This window comes from Sus scrofa, chromosome 9 (genome assembly GCF_054392235.1).
Source record: "Sus scrofa isolate SSC_HxYL_T2T_F1_AM1 chromosome 9, Sscrofa_HxYL_maternal_Yorkshire_Landrace_v2.0, whole genome shotgun sequence".
Lineage (NCBI taxonomy): Eukaryota > Metazoa > Chordata > Mammalia > Artiodactyla > Suidae > Sus > Sus scrofa.
The window spans coordinates 88,912,466-88,934,580 of NC_139391.1; the positions used below are offsets into that span (position 1 = coordinate 88,912,466).

At 33.8% G+C, this 22,115-nt stretch overlaps 1 protein-coding gene and 1 long non-coding RNA gene across 2 annotated transcripts in view; one reads left to right on the forward strand and one right to left on the reverse strand.

Moving 5' to 3' along the window:
• Positions 1 to 22,115, reverse strand: part of AGMO (alkylglycerol monooxygenase) — a 668,498-nt gene that overhangs the window by 17,178 nt on the left and 629,205 nt on the right. The gene's annotated exons all lie outside the window — the stretch shown is intronic.
• On the forward strand, positions 1,145 to 12,987 carry LOC146400025 (uncharacterized). The gene is made up of 2 exons (XR_014815909.1): positions 1,145 to 1,443; positions 9,287 to 12,987. It is a non-coding gene; the product is annotated as an uncharacterized LOC146400025 (long non-coding RNA).

Genomic DNA, 22,115 nt, shown 5'->3' on the forward strand with positions numbered 1-22,115 from the left:
GGCTTGGATTCAATCCCTGCCTGGGAACCTCCATCCACATGCTGCACTTGTGGCCATTTAAAAAATAAAAATAGAAAACTAAAAATAGACTTAGTGTATAATCCAGCAATACTATTCATGGGTATATCTGGATAATATAATTCGAAAGCACACATGCCCCAATGTTCACAGCAGCACTACTTATAATAGACAAGACATGGAATGAGCCTAAGTATCTAATGACTAATGAATGGATAAATATGTGGTATATACACACAACGAAATTTTACGCAACCATGAAAAAGATTGAAATAATGCTATTTGCAGCAACATGAGTAGACCTAGGGATTAGTTTACCAAGTGAAGTAAGTCAGACTGAGAAAGAAATATGACATTGTTGATATGTGGAATCTAAACGAATAATACAAATGAACTTTTTTACAAAAAAGAAATACTCATAGACAGAGAAAACAAATTTATAGTTACCAAAGAGGAAAGGGAATTGTGAAGGATAAATTAGGATTTGGGGATTAAATATACACACACTACTATATATAAAGTAGATAACCAACAAGGACCTATAGCACAGGGAATCATACTCGATATCTTGTAATAACCTATAAGGGAAAAAAATTTAAAGGGATACACATGCACACACATAAATGTTTATACATAAATGAATGACTGCTATATACTTGAAACTAATATAACATTGTAAATCAACTATAGTTCAACAAGATTTTAAAGTATTCATTGTATGAATCTTAAATATTCATTGTATGAATATTAAATTTATTCAACTAGTCTTCTATTTAAAGAATTTATATTTTGTCCAAATTTTCATTAATAAAAATGCAACTAGACATTTTTGCAGCTATCTCTTGGACACATAACTATACATGTGATTGCTAGATTTTAGAGTACACTTTACTTTGTGCTACCAAATTCCCCTTCACAATGAATTTACTTTAGTGAGCTTCTTAAATTTTTGCCTGTAGGATGAGGGTGAGAGGCACCAGAGGGTGAATCCCAATGAGTCACATCCTTAAATAATCCCCTCCCCTTGAATATGGGTGGCAACTGTGAGCTACTTTTAACCAATAGATTATGGCTATGGTCCCACCCTTCATTAGGTTACATTATGTGGCATGAGAGTTTGAATACAGTAGAAGTCTCTCATTAGTTGACTTTAAGTTCATCAAAAAGAAGCTCATCCTGGGTGGACTCAATCTATTCAGGTGACCAAGGTGACCAAGTCCTTTGGAAGAGGGTCTAAGAATGCAGCAAAGTCTCTCCTTATCTCTGCTCCTGGCTTTGAAGAAGCAAGCTTCCATGAATTCTACAGCCTCAAGGAAAACAATTTCCCCAACAACCTCAGGCAACTCAGGACAAGAGTCAACTCTAGTCAAACCTCCAGATGAGAATACAGCCCTGACAACACCCTGATTTCAGTCTTCTGAGACGGTGAGTAGAGAATGCAGAAAAGGGGTGCCTAGCTTTCTGAGCTGGGCATAACCAAGAGATAATAAATGAATGTCACTTGAAATATATATCAGATTCCAGGACACTGAGCACCTTTTCATGTGTCCCTTGGCCATTCAAATATCCTGTGCACTATATTGCTTATTTACATCATGTTTCCATGTTTCTGTTGGGTTACTTTCCTTTTTCTTTTTCATATAAAGAAACCTTCATAAATAAATTTATTATTCTGAGTATATTTCAGTTATTGATCATATCTCTGTTTTCAGGATTTTAAATTTTAACTTGTTTAAATGTATATATTTGTATTTTATAATTTATTGTATATTTTTAAGTATCTCAAGAGACAGGATTTGAAAAATATAAATGTCCAAAGTGAAGGAAACTTCTGCTATATGGGTAATTTCTGATTTGACTGATTTTTTAAAATTAATGCTCAAAGGATACTAATTCTCAGTAATAATTAAGGTTTATACTCTAATGAGCTGTGAACATTTTTCAACATAAGCAAAATGCATATTCAAGATTATGGTAAGGATTAGGAATATGAAGGTAAAACTGTTTTCCAATATTGGCCTACAACCCTATTTAAAAAATACCCAAGAATCATGCTTTAGGTTCTTTTGTTTCTAGTTTATTTTTTGTTTCCAATTGCCTCCATAAGATGCTGCTTCAGAGACTGTCCAGAGCAGATCCCTATGTTCAAAAAAAACCTACAGTTAAAAGGACTGTGAAAACCAATAGTAACATACATGAAAGAACCAGCATGATTACACACTTCTCATATTCATTTTAAGATATGAATGTGTATCTCCTGAGGAAAGTAAAAATGGAAAATATGTCTATATATATCGAGAGAAATATGTGTGAAAGCAATGCAAGATGCATGTAAAAGGGGACAAAAAACTCTACATTATATTAAGATCCTGCCCTGTGCAACATGAACAAACAAAATTCGTTAAGTGAGGTGGCAGCTTTGAAGGGGGTATAATTACTTGGCGTGCAAAATGTGTATTATAATTAGGTGGCAGAGCACCATGAGGGATATTAAGTTGTCACAGTGTCAGATGGCAAGAGAACAAGGAGTAAGAGGAAAGGGATAGATAGAACTACTAGAATAGCAGTAAAAGCCAAGAAATATGAATAGGAACCTTAGCTAATAACCAAGAGATTCCAACTAGGTGGATCCGCAAGGGAATTAATAAAAACCAGCCAAAGTAGATACATTGCAGATATTCAAATCACACAGTTTTCAAGTGACAAGTGCATGTAACTGTCACAGGTTCTGGGGGATGCAAACATGACTAAGCAGTATTCTAGGGCCTCAATGACCTCACAATCTATTTGGAAAGACAAACTTAAACACATTCACCTTCCTATGAGGCAACCTGGTGAATAATTGTGCTGTGGAAGCATAGAGACGGAAGTGTGATTCTGACTGGAAAGATTAGGAAAAGCTACAAAGAAGTGTACAATCCAAATCTGACCTTGAAGGACGTGTTCACCAGGAGAGAGAGAACATGAGGGAGAGAGGGCTTTCCAATCAGCAAAAACACATGATCTGCAATCAAGAAATGTTTCAGGCAGAGAGAATGGGTCATGGGTGTGTGTCATGGAAGAGAAACCAAAAATCTGGGCAAAAAGAGATTGGAACCTGGATAAGAGATCTGGATATCAAGGAAAGAAAAGGGTAAAGGAAAACAGTGTCAGAGTTGAGCCTCCTTGTTAATCTTGGTAATGAGATTTGATTCCTCAATCATATATGAAAATATATCCTCAGATAGGGAGGGAACTCATCCTGGAACCAAGCCCCAGTAGATAACCATGGACAAGTGTATACTGTCATTTATTTACTAAATATACATTTGTTCAGAAGTAGAAACAGACCTTATAAGTGAGTGAGAAAAAAGATAGGAAGGCTTGACCAAGATGAACCAAGAGAGCTTAAGTACAGGGATCATTGCTTTTTATCTTCAGACTATAGAAGAGTAGAGAAGGAGGTAACTAGTGGGGTAGGATGTTAAGAAGGATTTTTTTTTTCTCATTACTGTTTTAAGATTTCACAAATTTCCTTCTCCAGTCTCCTCCTACCAAACCGCTGCAGATTACTGCTCCTTTAATTATGGAGTCTCTATGTTGTTTAATAAACATCTTCCTTTCTTTCTTACCTCCTTTCCTGACTAAATGCAAACACATGAAATTGATTAAATGTACATCTCACAACAGTTACATTAGATACAAGGATCCCAATTATGTTACAATGTCACTTATAATATACCCTAAGGACACTCAGACACAACATAGAACCAAAGTTGTAACAAAGGTTTAGTAGAAAAAAATTAGGGGATTTCAATAAACAGCCATCAGAGTAGAAAAACTGTATGGAGAAATAAGAAACAATTTGATGACATCTACTTAGTTATTTTCACTGTCACAAACAAAATGACAAGAAACAATTTCACTAACTATAGAAATCTGGAAAAAGCAGCTTTGTATTTTCATACTTAAATGATACATTCCAACAACAATGTACCAGGTATTTCCTCTGTTAAATATCTTCCTTGCCTATAAAGCACAGCATTATAAATACTTCAAATATAATTTATCATTTCTGTCATTTTAGGAATTGTGACATTTTATAACTTAGAGTACTTATTTTAAATTGTTTACATTTTAGATCTATAAGGTAGTATTTTGTTACAAAAGACAAATGTCATTTACTCGATATTAATTGCTTGTCTTGTAACATAAGTGTTTCTTGGACAAAATTTGAACTCTGATGACAATAATATACATCTATCCTGATCTCCATTATTTATTTCTTTTATATGTATACATAATACCTAATAACTTGGTATTAGGAAATTACTTTGAGAAAGAAACACAAAACTGATACAAGTCAAGAAGAAAACAAAATGACTTTAGAGTGATATTTTGGCATCATTTTCCAATGACAATGTTCTATTCTCTTTTTATTACACTGTAAAATTGGATGATATGCAAATCCTAAGATGAGTATTTCAGTGACACAATATTAATCTAGAGAAATATTTAGATCCTTTTACTGTTACTTATCAGTTGTATAGTTTCAAATGGCATAATTAAATGTTATTTACACTTAGAAGATTGCCAAAAATGATCATTTTTTTTGAGTTTTGTCCCCCCCCTTAGGACATTAACTAGTTCAGGGACTGTGTTAGGAAAATCTTTGAACACACTGTTGATAAGTGCAAAATTGTGCAACCATGTGTACAAACTTAGGAGAGAAAAGATTCATTTATTTTGTGACATTCTTTTTTTGTTGTTGTTGTTGTTGTTGTTTTTGCTATTTCTTGGGCCGCTCCCGAGGCATATGGAGGTTCCCAGGCTAGGGGTCGAATCGGAACTGTAGCCACCGGCCTACGCCAGAGCCACAGCAACGCGGGATCCGAGCCGCGTCTGCAACCTACACCACAGCTCACGGCAACGCCGGATCTTTAACCCACTGAGCAAGGGCAGGGACCGAACCCGCAAGCTCATGGTTCCTAGTCGGATTCGTTAACCACTGCGCCACGACGGGAACTCCTATTTTGTGACATTCTTTAAAGGTTCTAACGTTATAAATATTGACATCATCTAGGAATTTTAAATGATGCCATTTACTTCATTCATAAACATTGAAAGATATATTACATCCCTAAATTATCTACACCCTGGTGAGAAAATGATTCTTAGTTGTGATGCAAGACATCTTTGTAGGGGAAATTCAAACTAAGAATCCAAATTCAGGATGACTTTCCCACAACCACAACTTCATTTTATTTTAAGGTAGCAATATGTGCACATATATATATGGCAGTCATATTTAGTATATGATTCATATAAATGTATTAGGTTTTTCACTATTTGTATTTTTTTATATTTCATATTTCTCAGACCCTGAGGCATCCAATAAAATGTACAAAAACATTTCTGCTCAGTTATACTTTCAAAAAATATATATTAAATAGATTTTATAAAATAAGAATGTGTTAAATATTTAATTTTCAGCATAATCCATATTTAAGTGATTTGTGATATGGTTTAAAAATAAAAATATTAAGTGGTCAATAAATCAAACAATATAAAAATAGATAACAATTATTAAGTGCTCTCTAAAACCCAGGTACATGTTTAAGCCTTTATATTTATTTAGTGGTCAAAACAAATTTCTGGTGAAGTAATAATATTATTTCCATATTTTCATATAAGAAAACTGAGATGGAGTGTTTAAGTTATTTGTCTCAAGTTACATAGTAAATGATGGAGCCAGAAATCAAACTCCTGGGATTCAAAGGAGGAACTGCCTCTCACCCAACTGTACAACACTAAATTCCACTGCTACCTTATATATAGACTAAACATTTTACATTTAAAATAAACATAAAAGTTTGGGATTCAATAAGGGGAAAAAAGCAAAAGGAACAGCTCAAAGGTCCTCATCATCTCTCTTTACAAATTGGTCTCTTTTTTTTAACACATAGCACAATTCTAGCTCTCACTCAACTTTACAATTTTTTGTATATTTGAATTTTATTTCAAACACTTTAGTTCTATTGCATTAAATGTATTATACAGGTCACAAAATTCATTCAATTTACTTTTGATTTTTCCCTGTGCTTTTCCTTAGTAATGATTATTTAAAATAATTTCCCATAGAACTCCTTTTACATTAGACACTGGAGGGTAATGAAGGAGCACTAAGATGGAAAGTCAGGAAACGTAGGATCGGACATGGCACTGAGCCCTAAGGAAATGTTTCAATTATTTTAATAAAATTGCACTTAATTTATTTTTATGCAATGGGCCAAAAATGGCAAAACATTTTCAGTTATACTTCTTTCAGTTTTAGTGAAGATATGAAACTTTTTATATACAGTGTTTGTAATTTTTGGTATGCATATGAACTGCCTCTTCATTCACTTTGTCTATTTTCCCACTGAGATTTTCTCACATATTTTCTTAATATTTTATATGGATATTAATCATTTGGATCTCCTTTGTGTTGTAAAAATTTCCTTTTGTATACATTCCAAAAATTTTGTATTTAGATTTCAGTTATGTTTAAAAGTGAAAAAACTAATAATACCTGCATTAAAATTACATATTTTAGAATTATATATGACTATAATTTCATAACATAGTATTTTATATGAGACAAGGAAAATCACTTCAAACTCAAGAGGAATGGATTACCTACTACATATTTATAGTTATATAAATAAATGAAGATATTATAATATGAATTAAAATATAAATTTAAGGTTTTAGATAGCATATGTTAAGAAGATACTAAATTTAAAAGGTACTAAATTAAAAGTGGCACACTGACTTGGCAAAAATTAAAAATTGTTTAAGGATTTTTGTCTTAATTTGCTACAGAATTATAATCATCTTTATTTCACATAATAGTTTTGCATAGATACGTTTCTGTAGGTATCCTACTTTTCTTAAATCTTTTAAATGAGAGAGAGAGAGAGTGTGTGTGTGTGTGTGTGTGTGTGTGTGTGTGTGTGTGTGTGTGTGTGTGTTCTTAAAATGCAAAGAGATAAATACAAATAATTATGTATGCCCGGTCATTAGAGAGAAAATTTCACACACAAAAAAATGAGATTCTTGAGTAGAATCCTATAGAAGCACTAGGAATTATCCAGACTGAAGGAACAATATACATAAACGCAGAAAGAAACACACAGGCAATAGCTAAGCCACTGAACAGAACTGAACAGAGGCTGTAGACAAAGGGATGATAGATGATGGTGGGAAAGTGGGGTGGGGAATGGAGTCAGGCTGAGGCTTTAAGACTTTATTCTTTGGGCAAAAGGTAACTACGGTAGAAATATAAGTAGGAGTATCACATGGCTTCATTCATGTTCTAGATAGAACTGTGCGGGTATTGAAGACCAGAGGCAGAGCTGCTGATGAGGCAGCTTTACAAGAAGAACTATATTAATGATAAACACAAAAGTCACTGCAATGAGGATGAAGAGGAAAGGGCAAATTCTAGAAATATTCTAGAGCTAAAACTGTAAAGAACAGATGACCTACTGATGAACTACAAGATGATCAAAAATGAGCCAGGTAAATATTCCAGTAACGGACTCTGAAGGAGCAATGGATTTGTGTTACAGTAAAAGAAAATGACTTTAGGGAGTTCCAATCGTGGCTCAGTGCTTAACAAATCCGACTAGGAACCATGAGGTTGCGGGTTTGATCCCTGGCCTCGCTCAGTGGGTTGGGGATCCGGCATTGCCGTGAGCTGTGGTGTAGGTCGCAGACACGGCTCGGTTCCCGTGTTGCTGTGGCTGTGGCATAGGCCGGCGGCTACAGCTCTGATTCAATCCCTAGCCTGGAAACCTCCACGTGCCGAGGTTGCAGCCCCGGAAAAAGACAAAAAAAAAAAAAAAGAGAAAAAGAAAAAAAGAAAGAAAATGAATTTAATGAAATTATATTTCTGAGATCTGTGAGTTCCAGTCCTTGCTTTTTTATAGTCCCTGTTTCTCCTGATACATTTCCCACTCCCTCGCTGTCTGGATTTAGCAAGCCATAACACAATTCCCATACAGAAATCAGCTAAGAAAGTCATAAAAATTAATTTGGTTTTTATATTTGAAATAATTTTAACTAATTTTGGAATACAAATGGCATCCAAGTTGTTAAAGTTGAATTTATTGGGCTCTTCCTTAGATATAATAATTTCACTTAAAACAAGTAACATGAGAGTAACTGTCAATGAAATTGGCAATCATCAACAAAATAAATCCACTCTCAGGCAGAATGTTCCATCAATATTATTTGAACTCTTCTAAAGAGCTTCCCCAAATAAAATGACTTCTATTCATTTATTCGCTAGTAGTAAATTTTTCTTGTTTGACAGAAATGGAGATGGCCATGTGCAACTTTTTCAGCTACATAACTATACAAAGCTTGTAGAAAGTAAGTACAAATAAGAAGTACAAAGTATTTCGTAACAATTATGAATAATTAAAGCTTCATATATTAAGCTTTAAAATAATGTAGGAAGTTATCTCAAATGAAGTTAAACGATGATTTTGATAGGGTAGTGTTTCTCAATCTGTGACAATTTTGCCCCTACGAGATATTTGGCATGTCTGGAGTGAGTTCTAAATGTTCAGACTGTGGGGTGGATGTGGGGATGCTACTGGCATCCAGTGGGTAAAGGCCATGGATGTTACTACATACCCAGTGATGCACATGTCAAGCCCTGAAGAATTAACTGGTCCTAGACGTTAACAGTACCGAGGTTGAGACATCCTGTTACAAAGCACTGCAAGGTAAACTGCTTTTAAGACATTGATGTAGATAATCTTAATTGGATTAATATTTTTATGATGATCATTTTTTATAGGTCACTTAATTATCTGAAGACAGTGGTCCTGTTTCTTAATACAGTCACATAAATTTATGAGATACTTTCAGAAAATACCCATTTTCTACTCAGTTTTTCTGAAATGTCATACATCTTGTGTTTTAAGCACTTTAAAAACTAACTTCCAGCAGCATATACAATATATTAAGGCCAGTATTTTTGTGCTTACAGTATTAAAATGATTCTTGAAATGTATTTCATTTTATGCGATAAAACTTGCTATATTACTCTTTAAATTTAAAAACTGACTTGAAGTTTTCTGAAATTGCACCACTAATTTTTCAAATTTGTTTGCTTAACAGAGTTTGGCAAAAACAATAATAAAGCTCAAAGTATTTATAAATTATTAAAAGCAAAGGTAATTAACCTACATAAGCATCTCTAATGAATCATATTTTCTCTTTTACTCTTTTACAGAACATGAAGCTAAGGCTTCTGTTTATTCCTTTGAGAATCATCATTCTAAAGAATACCAGTATAGCTGAGGAAGTACAGTTCTTTAGGATACATATGCAAAAACACAGGCATTGATTCTTTGGATGATGTCGAATTCTGAGATACCTGACAAAACGATCAAATCAACTGTCCAGTCAGACACTGGTAACAGAATAATAATGAAGGAATCATCAACAAAGGATAAAGCAGCCTTTCTGAGGTGTTTCCCCATGAATTTATAGCTGACTTCTAATTGTAGGCAAAAGGATACAGTAACAAAGTATCTGATAAAGTCAGAGAGATCTGGGCAGAATTCTTTTGTTTGTTTATTTGTCGTTTTGTTTTGTTTTCTTATTAGGGCTGCACCCTCTGCAAATGAAGGTTTCCAAACTAGGGGTCTAATCGGAACTGCATCTGCCTGGCCTATACCACAGCCACAGCAATGTGGGAACCTAGCTATATCTTTGACCTACACCACAGTTCACGGCAACACCAGATCCTTAACCCACTGAGCAAGGCCAGCGATAGAACCCATGGCTTTAACCCACTGAGCAAGGCCAGGGGTTGAACCCATGTCCTCTTGGATACTAGTTGGTTTTGTTCCTGCTGAGCCATGACAGGAACTCCCTATCCTCAACATCTTTGCATTTCTGTTTCATCATCAACATGTAATCAACATGTGTAACTGGACCTTGTTCTGGCTCTAATCTGACCAAGAACCCTCCTGAGGTCAGTCTTTCAATGGCAATAATGTGGACTATATGGAAGGTTTTGTGATAGAATAGAGAAGGAGCTACTGATACATTTTCCAAAGCAAAATATCTCTTTTAACTTCCCCTTGGTCACTGATCCCTCCATAGCGTCCCCACCCCGACTCTCTAGCCTCTCTCCTCTCTTGGAAGGATTCTCACTTGAGATGCCATCTGTACATAGCAGCTCTGGCCCTGCTCCCAATCTCATGCCCTCCTCCCATCTTCCCTTTAACTCGCTCCACCACTTTTCCTTTAATGAACAAGTTATCTTCCCTTCAACTTTGATTTTCCATTTTCAAGTCTCCCTCTTTAGAAGTGGAAAAGAGGATAAATTCTCCTTTACATATGGTATGACAAAACAGAACCTACCTCAAGGGACTCCTGTGAAATGAAAGTGAAGCCCTAATAATCCAGCATCATCTCTGTTGCATATTTTAACACCCAATCAATGTTAGTAAACAGCTAGCTCCTAGCTTCCTTACACAAGTGCAAATTCCAGATACTTCAAGGAAGACAAAGACATAAAACAGACCCATGAAAACATTGAAAAAAGAAATCCTCACCACTGTTTTTCTTAAAGGTAAAGATAGGACATTTTTGTCAAACTGCAAGGACAGTCCCTCTAGGATTGTAGTCTAAACATTGTCACAATTCTTCCTAACTAAATGTTACAAATCCTACCTTGGAATGGCAATCACTAAAATAACCAAACCCACAAAGATAAGCAATGGCATCTGGTCAAAGGGAATGTTACATACAAACACAAAAAATTATATTCCTCATCAAAAAGAGTAATGAAAAACTAAAAACAGCCTATTTAATTTGGAAAATGTAATTTAGTTAAGAATTCGCTCTTGGTTTTTATTTCACCTTGGGGTCCACCTCGGAGAATTCAAGACTTTATCATGTTTTGATAATTAAATACTTAAGGCATAACTGAGTCCAAAATTTCCTGTGCATTTTATTAAAGTACAAAGTTTTTCTTTTTTTTTTTTTTTTTTTTTTGTCTTTTTAGGGCCTCACCCAGCAGCATATGGAGGTTCCCAGGCTAGGGATCGAATCAGAGACATAGCCGCTGGCCTACACCACAACCACAGCAATGCCAGATACAAGCCACATCCTCAATCTATACCGCAGCTTGTGGCAACAATGGATCCTTTAACCCACTGAGTGAGGCCAGCATCCTCATGGATACTAGTCAGATTCTTAACCCACTGAGCTACATTGGGAACTCACAAAGATTTTCTTTTTCATTTTTTTACTAACACATTTTATCACAATTTTGTAATTGAATATACAGTCCTCTGAATAGAAGAAAATTTTCTTTCCGTCTATAGAAAAAAGTTTAAACTGTCATGCTGTATCACAGTGTTGTTAGCAGTGCCTATCCTTAAATAAATTCATATCAAACAAGTATTTTGCTTCTAAAAAAGAAATATATAATCAATCTCATCTCAATAAAAGCTCTTCTGAAAGTTTATTGTCATTTAAATATATAAAAGTAGGTCTTTAATAGGGAAAGAATATATTACATACATTTACTGTACATGAGCTTTTTCCAAATTTATCTTTGAAATAATTACATACACAAAATATATTCAGATTTTTAAATCAATTATGCTTTGCATTTATAATAGTCTACTCACATCTAGTCAGCATCAATGGATCAATGACATAGGAATCAACAAACAAGAGATTACCTACTAGATTTCATACGGCATCAGGTCTACTTTATGATCTGGGAGAAAATATTAAATAATGTTCTATCATCCAACACTTATTTTTAAATTACCCTCTCTATTGACTCTTCTTCCACCTATACATTTCCTAATTCCTTCATTAATGTTTCTTCCTTTAGGCAACACCTTGACCCAGAGCTATATCTTGGGGGTCTTGGCCTTACATACTTTTTCCCAGAGTGACCTCACTCCTCTCTAACATATCCCCTGGCACCTAGATGAAAAAGCCTTCTCAACTTACTCAGATGGCATGTGTAATTCTCACCTGACATCCAAGCCCACAGAATCACACATTAGGGAGAGATTTTCATCTAGGCATCCCACAGATACTTTAAATGAAGTGCTGTCTCCATTCTCATGTTTACCCTACCTTGAAGCGTCTTATAAACTGCACCGTAGGTACGCAAGCAATTTTTTGGACATTGAATAAACGAGGGAAATGAATAAACATATGAATTGCTAGGTTAATTCTTTAGATAATACTTTGTCCTTATACTCAGGATATTTTCCTTCCTGTGTTTGAAAAAAATCTTTTCCCATTTTCTCGAATTATGGACATCTGACAAAAACGAACTTTTGTCTGAATGTCTTCAGAAAATTTGTCTTAAGTTTCCAAGATTCATCTTATTTTGACCTTAAGGTCAGTCCCATAGAGTTTATTATTTATTTATAAAATGCTCACTCCTGGGCATCTACCCAGAGAATACCACAACTTGAAAAGATACATGTACTCCAATGTTCATTGCAGTAGTATATGCAATAGCCAAGCCATGGAAGCAACCTAAATATCCATCAAGAGATGAGTGGATAAAGAAGATGCGGTACATAAACACAATGGAATATTCCTCAGCCATTAAAAGGAAAGAAATAACGGCAATTGCAGCAACACGGATGGACCTAGAAATTATCATTCTAAGTGAAGTCAGTCAGACAATGAGACACCAACATCAAATGCTATCACTTACATGTGGAATCTAAAAAAAGGATACAATGAACTTCTTGGCAGAACAGATACTGACTCGCAGACTTCGAAAAACTTATGGTTTCCAAAGGAGACAGGTTGAGGGGTGGGGGGATGCACTGAGGGTTTGGGATAGGAATGCTGTAAAACTGGCTTTGATGATTGTTGTACAACTATAAATGTAATAAATTCATTGAGTTAAAAATAAAATAAAATGCTTATTGTTCTCTAGTTTGGGTAATGTTAAAATGCCTAAATGCTTAGTATGCCAACATCATCTAGAATTTGCACTGATAAGGACTAGGATTCTTGTTTCTTCTAAAACATGCAGAGCATAGTGTTGAAAAAAAAAAAAAAAAAAAAACTTCTTGGAACATACAGATCACTCTTCTAATCAAATAACAAGCATTTATTAAGTCTTTACTAAGTGCCCAGCATTGTTTAGATTTTGTAAAAAATATTAACATGTTTATTATTAATTGTTAAGTATAGGGAGATATAAAGACAGATGGCATGATGCAAACAATAGCTGATCATTATCAAAATGAATTCTGATATTTACTCACTCTGTACTTTTATCTTAAATAAACATTTTCTAAGGCTTTTATGCTAAAACTTCTATCATGGATATGGCAATTTGCCAAAAATAAAGCTATCTTTGAGAGAGGACCAAGATTCCCAAGAACATTATCCTAAGTTCTTTGTGAAGCAAAGGGCAAATGGTGATTCATTAGATCTAAAAATAAATATGAGTTTGTAAAAGATGAAGAATTGAGCATCATAAGTCATTTCTACAGTTTAATATAGGAACTATCATTTATTAATCTGCTCACATTATTCATTATATAAATAGGCTACCTATAAAGTATACTTATTTTTCCAATAAAATTGCTGATTCTAAGAAAACGGTAGGACAGGGATAAGCAGTACATGATATACATGCTACCACTAGACACTCAAACAGCCACAATAATAAATAGTTAACTAAAATATTTGACTGTTGAGCCAAAGGCAGCCTCAGAAATTTCTTCTGTACAAAGCACTGGAGGCAAATACTACCAGTTGATAAATGTTGGCATATGTAATGAAACCTATTTTTTTGCTTGTTCTAGAATCACATAATTTACATAAAGTAGCTAGGTAAAGTGCCCATCATATATTGTATTAAACTCCAAATGCCTAGCACAGTTCCTGATTTAGGGTAGATAATAATTGTTGGAAGAATGAATGATCTAATTATTGGCATATATTTCCATAGCAGTGACATTATCATCACTTTTTAAAGAACCCAAGTGGCTCCAAAAATTCTGAAAATGAACTTTGCTTGTCTTGCTGCCATTGGTTATTTTCAGAATTGTTCCCTCTATGGGTGCCTTTCTCTAAGACACTATGCTGGCATCACTCCTGGCTCCCAAGCAAAGAAACCTGCTTAGTAAACTATTCACATTTTATAAATAATACATATTTCTCTGAGAAGCTTCTTCAACTTTGAAGTGGGAAACAATGTGAAAGGCATTAAGAATTCAAAATTTTATTTGATAATCAAGAAATAGGAATGCAACTATTTAGTGATAATTGTACACACTTAAATGCTACCCCTTGCCTCTAATGCCAAACTGTAAGTTAAAAAAAGCAAACAAAGAATAGAATTATCAAGAACTGAGTCATATAATGGAAAATTCAGATCACCCTACAAGGTAAGAAAAGTACCCTGGCTCATAAACAGAACTTTCCGAAATCTCTGTTAAATTATCTTCAGGAAGTTCTTGTTTGGAAATTACTTTCTGGCACATGAGGTCAACATAGCCAGCAGCCCTTTCACTCAGTCATCCATTCAAACATACACTCACTCAACTTAGCCCCCTTTACTTGTTCTGGTATAAAGACAATAAACATTTTCAAATTTTGTTCTTAATCATGATAATAGCCTGCTTAGTAGTACCATAATTAACATCTTAAAATATTTAATATATCAACACCCTATACGTCTATGACAATGACAAAATAGATAAGTCAGGAGATAATAATGCTGCTATAAATTTAAAAAGTTATTCAAGTACAGTAAACAATAAAAGCTCAAACACTGTTTTTTTTTTTCTTTTTAGGGCCGCACATGGAAGTTCCCAGGCTAGGGACCGAAACAGAGCTACAGCTACAGCAGCTGGCCTACACCACAGCCACAGCAACGTGGGATCCAAGCTGCATCTGCAACCTACACCACAGCCATGGTAACACTGGATCCTTTCACCAGGCAAGGCCAGGGATCAAAGCAGTATCCTCACAGATCTGAGTGGGTTCGTTAACTGCTGAGCCACGAAGGGAACTACTTTTTTTTTTTTTTTAAGCAATATATCTATGACTTTGTTGAGAAAAATTTGAAATTAAAAGAACAAATACAAATATCACCAACCTAATATCAGTTGTCCGAATTAATGTTTTATACACATTCCTTACATATACACATACATGCACATGCCTACATATGCATACATATTCACATGCTTTTCCATCACATGTATGTGCACTGATTGTTAATTTTAAGTTACACTATGTCTAGGCAAAGTTACCCTTAGAATCAAAATTATAGATTCATTAGGAAAGATCTCTGAATTGAGTGAAAATCATTTAAAAGTTATTCAGTTTCTTTAAAGAAATATAATTTGTGGAATTCAGTGATGATAGCATTTATGTATTCTATTATTAACTTAACTGTAAAGTATCATATAATTGATTAGTACACAGATATAGAATAATTATTTTTTATTAATTGGTCAAAATGTGAAAAAATAGAATGTTGAGTTACTATGAATGAATAAAAAATACAGTAGTGATTTTATTTACTTATTATTTTTGTCTTTTTTAGGGCCACACCTGTGGCATATGGAAGTTTCTAGGCTAGGGGTCGAATAGGAGCTGTAGCTGCTAGCCTACACCTCAGCCACAGCAGTGCAGGATCCAAGCTGCGTCTGCAACCTACACCACTGTTCATGGCAATGCCAGATTCTTAACCCACTGAGTGAGGCCAGGAATCATGGATACTAGCTGGGTCCTTTGCCACTGAGCCATGAAGGGAACTCCCAAAAAACAGCAGTGATTTTAAAATATGTTTGGTAAGATCATTCTTTCTTTGAACAAAATTCTACTGGTACAGTCAATATATCAGAGGTTAAATTGCTTTAGTTGAAGACGAAGAAGAGATGTACCCAGTTACTCTGCAGTAATTCTACACACACACACACACACACACACACATTCTTGAGAAATCTCTTCTGAAAATGCTCACAAAATCAGGACCTAAGTTCCTCTGCCCTATCTCAGACCTCTTAGTTGCCTCATCCATTTGCCTTTAATCAGGATTTATATTATTACAATTGATCTCATGGATCATTTCAGTAGACATGCATTACTATAATGCAATTTTTGTGAAAAAAAGTTAGTTGATACAGTATAGCACTGAAAACAGGATATATTTTCCACATTTCAAATTCAACACCTTAACGTAAATATTATAAACATTGTTTTCATTTGAGTAATATATCAGATGTGATTAATGTATGAGAATCCCAATTTTCTTATATACGAAATCTTACCATGAGATTATAATGAGGAAAAATAAATATTATATATTATATAAATAATATACAATTAATAAATAATGATAAATAATAAGTACTAAATATTAACATACAATATTATGTATACATACAGGATTTTTTAAAAGTAGGAAATTATTGCTACAAGAAATCCAAGTCATTTGAAACATGGTTTTTTTTTTTAGTAAAACTGAAAAAAATAACAATTGCAACAAAATTCATTGTACCCTGAGCTTGGAGGCATTATTCAAAATCAACCCCCCCCACATAGATTTATTATTAGATACAATATAAAACTTAGATCACACAGTCCCCTGCATGTAAATTTTCAAGTTGTTCTTCCAAAATAAGAAGGAGGAAAAAATAGCTTTGCAGTAATTTCTTTTCCTAAACTCTTTTTCCTTCTTGCTGGCTTAAGGGGAAGAAAATTAAACAACTAGACATTTTGTATAATTTCATAAGCATCTTTGCATGGTAAGGGATTTTTCCTCTGTATGAGAAAATAACGTGTATCATCTAGAGAAAAGTTCAGTGTGTCATTAAGAAGCTCAGTGTGATGTAGTTAAAATGAATTTCCCTGAAAGCCAGGACAGCATACAAAGAATAAGAAATTTAACAACAGTTTAATTAACATTATATTGAGAAATGATTTTGAAGAAGTGAAGCTGTCTTCACAAGCCTCAGAAAAAAAAAAATTCTCTGTTATCTATCCACCATCTAGGACATTCCATTATATTCAAACATGCTCATTGAATGTCAAATGCTATTGCTTTTATTTTGGAAGGGAATCTCTGCTTCCTGTATTGGTTTGTAGCTTAAAATCCAGGAATACTTTACTCACTTTTTAGAAATTACCATGCTTTTTTTTATTAAGCCACAGAGATAACTGAACACTACTGAACAATACCATTTCGTACCCCTGTGTAAAATAAAAATGCTTTTGGTAATTCTTTGTTGCTATAACGTCCTGTGTTTTCACATTTACTTATTTGTAAAAATAATTAATGCAACAATTATCAAGACCACCATCAATCTTGTTGCCCATTAACTGCCAATAAAGACCATTATAAAATTTATCTGAATATGTGCATACATTCTAAATGTCAGACACATATTATACCCTTATCTCAAAATAACCCATGTTGGGATAGAAAGAATTATCTTTCCTAACACACTATTAAAAATCATCCAAGTAAATAATAAGACCTTTTTAATTATTATGGCTACATTTTTCCCTTGACTACTAAGAGTTAAGCAAAAACTCAACCAACTTTCCTAACCTGTTTTTCTTATATTTCTTAGGCTTTCATGCTTGTTACCATATCAGCTTAATGTTGTTGGTGTTTTTTTGTTTTTTGGCTTTTTTTTAATTATAACCTGCAACAAATTCAACTCAATGTAATTAGGCTGCTTTTCTGGACTTGATTTTTGTGCACAACTGATAATCAAATTTACCTATATAATGCCATGTAGTGTCATTTGATAGCATGGACCTGTCTGCTCAACTAGCCAGGCCACATATTTTGTATTTCTTTTAAGTCTACTGTGCCTAGCACTACTACATACTTTCAATGTAATATTTGTAATCAATTGGATCAAATCACAAATAAAAATGTTAACTATATTCCAAATGACTTTTCTCATATACTGTACATTATTTAACAAAGATTAGTAACATCCACTGAATTCTGTTTTCAGAAAATAAAAATTAGTCACTGTAATTTCAATATGTCCATGCCTTTCCTGTGCTAAGAACTGTGCTCAATGCTGGTAAGATAGTATGAAGACATCAATACTTTTAAACTTGCAAGTAAAAAAAATAAAATAAAAACACTTACATGACCACAGTTAAATAAGAAGGTTCTGTTTTATTTTGTTTGTTTGATTGTTTGTTTGTTTTCTCATGAAACAATGCTGCGGATGCTAGAAGTTTCATAACTATTGCATATTGTCACCTGAGTCTCTGAGAGTTCATATATTTGATTTACCTTCTACAATATTATTGCTGAAATTCAGCCAAATATTTTGGTCTCATTCCTACTCAAATATTCTTTTGAAACATTCTGTTTTGGGCAGACACTCTGGCATTGCATTTCCATCACCCTTGCGCACAGCTTGTGCTGGCTTGCCTATGTCAGTGGTTTATAACTTCTATATAACTTCTTTTGCTTTGGAATGTTCTCCAAAAAATCAAGTTTGTGATAGATGCTTAATACATGTTTATTTACTAAGGCAACCTCAGATTAAAAATTTTTCCCAGAGGATAATTAAATAACTCTCCACAGAGAATTCTACAAATAACAAGCCCTTGAAGCTTTTGAAAATACGCAGATTTGTTATGCAGAAAAATCATATGTAGGAGAATTAAATCAAAACCCTAGCTTTGAGGTACTGATTATCATTTTATGATTTTTTGTATCTCAAGTGCCTAGTTTATATAGGTATATCTTCAAAAAAGAATTCACATTTGTGCCAATTTTACAGAAGGGCAAAAATAGATTTTTCATTTTAACTTATGGTAACTTTGGAATTGACCAAGAGGGAGAAAACGCCAGTAATATTTTATCAGTGAAATATGCACCTATACAAATACAGTCCATCAACAAAAATTCTTTATGTCTGCTATACATATTAACGTATAAATCAAGCTAACCAGAAAAAATTCATGCCAATAATAATTCAGAAATTAACACCTACATTTTTCTTTCTTCTTCATTCATAAATAGTAATCTAGTAAAACTTGTAACAACTGCTCTTTCTCTTCTGCAATTGTTCTAATGTTCCTGCACTGAAGCTTTAAACGATGTCAGCATTTTTCTGCATAATTTGGGTAAGTTTGTGAAAAGGCCTTATAAACTACAATTGTATTGGGTATAAAAATTCAGAGACAGATATTTATATCATGTGATCTATTAAAATACCCTATAAATTAATTTTGTTTTCCTCCTATTGAATTCATTATACATCTTGCATATATTTCAGCCTAAGGACCGTAGGTCATAAGCTCCCCTCAGACCACTCAATTTTAAATTAAAAGCCAACAAAAACTATTAATATAAAATGACCAAAATAAAACCCACGGCTCAAAAATCCATGCCTTCCTTTGATAACAATAAATGATATATTCATGGTCTCATGTTACCAGACAGGATAATATGTCATATGATTCCTGATGTTTGTTTTATTAAAGAGATACTGTGTATCAAGACAAGGGCTCACAACTCAAGGTAATGTAACTCTTACCAAATAATGACCAAAAAAATGATCTATATTAATGTTTCAAAATATTAATGACCCAAGGTAAAGGATATCCTACTTAGATGCTTGATTGGTCTACAGCAAGCTAGCCAGGCCTATCTAATGAAACAATTTAATATGATAAACTTCCACTCTTAGCATTGTTACCAATGGCCACATTCTTAGCAATGAATGTGGTCAGATACATCACTTGAAAGAGATAGACTGTTTCCACCACTTCGGATGGGAGCATACTCCCTAAATATAAAACACTTAACTCTTCTTCCAAGTTATTTGGATAGTTTATACTTCATCTTGTCAGAACATCTAAAATAATGCTTGCATTCTACATAAATATTTATGTCCTTAGAAGATTCTAATCCAAGTGGCCAAATTTTTTCATTATCTGAAATGACCAAGGGCGATAAAGTCCAAAGATTAAGTCTACGATCTTAAATATTTATGTTAGTAAACAAACTTGCAAAACTTCTTTTATTCAGCAAAAATCTTCACGATAACCACCTTATAGCTCTAAACAAAAATCAAGCAAGGGCATTCATTCTTCTCTAAGATAAACTAACCCTATGTTGAAATGATCCTTCCCCACATAAGATTTTTGTATGACAAATTGAAATTCTTTCTCAGTGAAACAATCCAAAAGCTATCAATGTTAAGTATTAAAAGACAATTGTATGCCTGATCTTTGTTTTCTCTCATCATAGGATTCTATCTTTTTAAAATTACATTTAATGAATATTTATCTAGTTCATCTTGCACAGTATGCTCATAATTTTCAGATTAGCTATTCTGAGCTTCTTCTTGAGATGTCGATTTGGTTTCTTTTTAAAAAGTACATTTTTCAGAATCCTTACAAGAATTCATGACTGATGGACATAATTTCTATTGAAGGATCAAAGTGACAATTACATGGAAGTGACATTTAAACTGAATCAGCTAAACAAATTATGGCAAACATGGTTCTATCCACAGAGTATGGTAGTAAAGAGGAAGGCTTTAAGGTAAGAAAGAATTACATTTCTTGAAGAAAAAGTAAAAACTGAATACTGTTACTAGGAGTGCTAGAGGTGCTCAAGGTCAAGTTGGAGCAGAACTGAATCACAAAGGACTTACAGATGGGGGTAAGAAGTTTGGATTGCATTCTAAAGCCATAATAAGTCCCTTGAATGATTGTGATCATGAGGGCAGAGTTATAATAACTTAAAATAATATATATAATAATAAAATTAATGTTTTTAATAAAATGATAAAGTGTCAAAATTTAAAATGTCTTTAAGAAGCTCATATCAATCTAATAACCTTAACCTAACCACTCATAAGGCTTTGTGTATAACTTTTCTTTGCTTGTACAACATCTTCATTTTGGGGAATATTGCTTTTGTCTTAGTTGCTTTTATTTTTTTTAAAGATATGATCATTATGTAAGCCAAATTTTTACACTGTACATCTCAAACTTGTACAATGCAATATGTCAATTATATCTCAATAAAACTGGAAGGAAAAAATATTTGATCACAGGCTACACAAATTTACAGGTTAACTTACATGGTATGGAAGTATAATTTACTCAACAATATCTGTACTGATGCTTATTCGCTTTTATTTCCAGTCTTAGGGTATAATAGATAATGCTGCAATAAAAAAAATCTGTGACCAACTCTGTAAACCTCACATCATCTAATTCTCTTTTGAATTATTCTGGGTATTTTACTAGTTCCTTCATTAACTGATAAGTTGAATAAAATCATTGTATTCATTTTGTGTTTCTATGAAAGTCATATTTTTAACACATGTTTCCTAAGCAAGAGATTTTGGTGGATTCAAATAGCATGATGAAAATTAAGAGTAGTGGATTTAGAGGTAAAAAGTCGGAAACTAAATCTGAATATATTTGAGAGTATGAGGGAGAAAGAGAAATCAGGGTGAGAGAGGGTGAAAGGGAATAAATAAGTGATGGCGGCAGTCCACAAAAAGGGTAGTGTCTGATAGTATATAATGACATCTTAGATGCCACGCAAGGACCAAGTCTTCCTCTCTCATACTATCAGAAAGAAAGATGTGTAGGGATGGGATTGTTTTACAGTCAGGTAGGCAGTGCTGACTTTCCTGTTTTAATGTTTCAGTTTCTGTTATATGTTTCCATATGAAATACAGTCCATGGTGATCTGGGCTGGATGAATAGTAATAACTGAAATTTTAAGAAAAATGGACTGAGTTCCTGTCATGGCTCAGAAGAAACAAATCTTACTAGTAACCATGAGGATGCAGGTTCGATGCCTGGCCTCACTCAGTGGGTTAAGGATTAAGCATTGCCATGAGCTGTGGTGTAGGTCACAGACATGGCTAGGATCTGGTGTTGCTGTGGCTGTGGTGTAGGCCAGTGGCTACAGCTCTGATTCGACCCCTAGCCTGGGAACCTCCATATGCCACAGGTGTGGCCCCAAAAAGACCAAAAAAAGAAGAAGTAAAAAGGAAATTTTTATCATTTTTAAGCATATAAAGATAAACTTT